Source organism: Cimex lectularius, unplaced genomic scaffold (genome assembly GCF_000648675.2).
Source record: "Cimex lectularius strain Harlan isolate CLEC.00 unplaced genomic scaffold, Clec_2.1 scaffold358, whole genome shotgun sequence".
In the NCBI taxonomy this organism is placed as follows: domain Eukaryota; kingdom Metazoa; phylum Arthropoda; class Insecta; order Hemiptera; family Cimicidae; genus Cimex; species Cimex lectularius.
In genome coordinates, this window is record NW_019392915.1 from 1796 (window position 1) to 4270 (window position 2475).

At 31.4% G+C, this 2475-nt stretch overlaps 1 non-coding gene across 1 annotated transcript; it reads left to right on the forward strand.

Moving 5' to 3' along the window:
• Positions 1-280: 280 nt before the first annotated feature.
• Trnas-aga lies at positions 281-362 on the forward strand. The gene has a single exon. It is a non-coding gene; the product is annotated as a tRNA-Ser (tRNA).
• The last annotated feature ends 2113 nt before the right edge of the window (positions 363-2475 follow it).

A 2475-nucleotide genomic window follows, 5' to 3' on the forward strand; every position in this document is an offset into this window, starting at 1 on the left:
CGCTTATTTTGAGGTTTATCGGCTCAGGAGGTGAGATGATTCTATAAGAAGTTAGATGACGGAATTTCTTATTTTGTAACACTATAAATCAGGTGATTGGTGCCAATCTATACCAATGATCATTTCCGTCCCCGGTTAAAGATTGATTTCACAAATTTATCCTTTCAGTTAAAATGTGTTACACTGAGTGAAGTTAGAGACTATCTGAAAACCTTTGGCAAGGTAGGTATGTATGTCACGAATTTCACTGAAGACGGTGGAACAGTGCCGACTTTCACAAGCAGTCGTGGCCGAGTGGTTAAGGCGTCTGACTAGAAATCAGATTCCCTCTGGGAGCGTAGGTTCGAGTCCTACCGACTGCGAGAGGAAATTTTTTAAACAGTACTGCGCTGTATATTTTAGTAAAATCTCACCAGATTTTTTTTGTGTACTAGAAGGACTTTTTATATAGGTTTGACCCAAATCAAACCCAAAGATACGAGTATTAAATGCCGGATTATTAAAAATATTTCGTTTGGTTTCGGTTATCACGCTTGTTTGTGGTTTTGCGAGGCAATTCTTACGCCAATCGATTCAGAAGGGACAATTCTTTTTTCTCGTTTATTTTAGGCTTCTGGGCTTAATTTTGGCGCCAATCGATTCAGAACGGTGATTTCTGTGAACGTAAACTCGTAAATGTAGACAAAAAAATTGCCTAGCTTTTTCCTGTTAAGACTATTGTTATGTGTATATTTTAAATATTTCGTTTATTTTCGTTTATCACGCTTGTGTAAAACGAGTATACAAATAAGTTTTTAACAAGTATGTCCAATTTTTTTCTTTCGGTTTTTTGTATTTATATCGCTTAATTTGAGGATTATGAGCTTAATTCTCGAGGCCAATCGACTCAGGACGGAGGATTCTATAAGAAAATATGTAGAATAAATATGTAGAATTTTCTTTTCTCGTTTATCTCGTCCATTTTGAAGTTTATGAATTTAATTCTTGCGCCGATTGACTTAGGAGGGTCAATTCTGGAGAACATTAGTATAAAACGTGGAAATAATTGCTATCTTATTTTTGATTTAGTTTTTCTCGCCAATTTGTAGGTTTAGCTTTTAGACTCAGAGAAACTAGAATAAATCTTCGAAATATATTTGTTTTAGTTTTTTGTATGTTTATCTCGCTTATTGTGAGGTTTATGTGCTTATTCTCAATCGACTAAGGAGGGTGGATTTTATAGGATACTAGTATAAAACTATAATATTTTTTCTTGATTTATTAAACAAATGAATAGGGATTTACCTCGTCAATTAAAATAGACGACTCAATAATAGTAAGAAAAATATCGATATAAAACATTAATACAATTAAAAGAATATAATTACATCTATATAAAATTATCATTTAAAATACCGTTTTTATAATAATAAATGTAGCTTTAAAATGATCATATTAAAATTATTGTTGATCAAATTATATTATGTAATCTTTATTTACGTATGTATAACAACGTTGTAAACCACTGCAATCAATATAGCGCAGCACGTTGAATACACAGTTCTGCAAGGGTTACTTAGGGAAGAAAAAAATTGTAAATAATTGCTTCGAAAATATGATAATTCAGATTAAATGTCTTAAATGATTCATACTAGAAATAAGGAGCAAAATTTTAATAAACTTTCGGAAAATTCTGTCACAGTTATGGCTTTAAGATACTAGAAAATATATAATTATAATAAAAACAGTAACTAAGAAACAATGATAATTTAGATTTAATATATGAGCGTACAATTGACCCAGAATTGATTTGAAATAAAACAAAGTAGCCAAATCTTAATGATACATGAAAGAAACGATTTTACTAAGAATAAAAGAGCATAATCTGAACAAACATTCTATAAATCCCTTTACAATTATGGCTGAAAAATACCACAAAATGTCTAAATCCTATGCAGATAGTAAATAAGAAACTATGGTAATTTAAATTAATTTTTTGAAAACGGGAGCAACTGTAATAAAGCATGTAATGACCAAACACAAAGTTGTCATTAGTAGAATACCTTATTTACATTTCCGTGTAAATTTTTAACGAGTTATTATTTTATGCTTTATATTGAGTATATGCACGACGATAAAACAACATGTTCGTAATATATTTAACAAAAAAAATTAATTAATTAAATAAAATAAGTATAAGAAAAACCTACCAACCCTACGGTCTAAGATCCGATAAAGAACGTGGGAAATCGACATAAATTTGTCGGTTGGGCTCTATCGTGATTACTTTGAACGGTCATTTGCCTAATTAGTTCCGTAATTGAGCGAGTTATTGGAAGGCGAAGTCCCGGAGTAAAAACGGTTTGTTTGCCATTCACGCGATCGCTTTCTCCTATGATTTTCTTCTCACAAATATTTGACAAGGGGTAATGACAAGCGTATAACGGGGAAAAACGGTTTTCCACGTCAGTTAACTTTAAATCGCTCGTTGAAAAT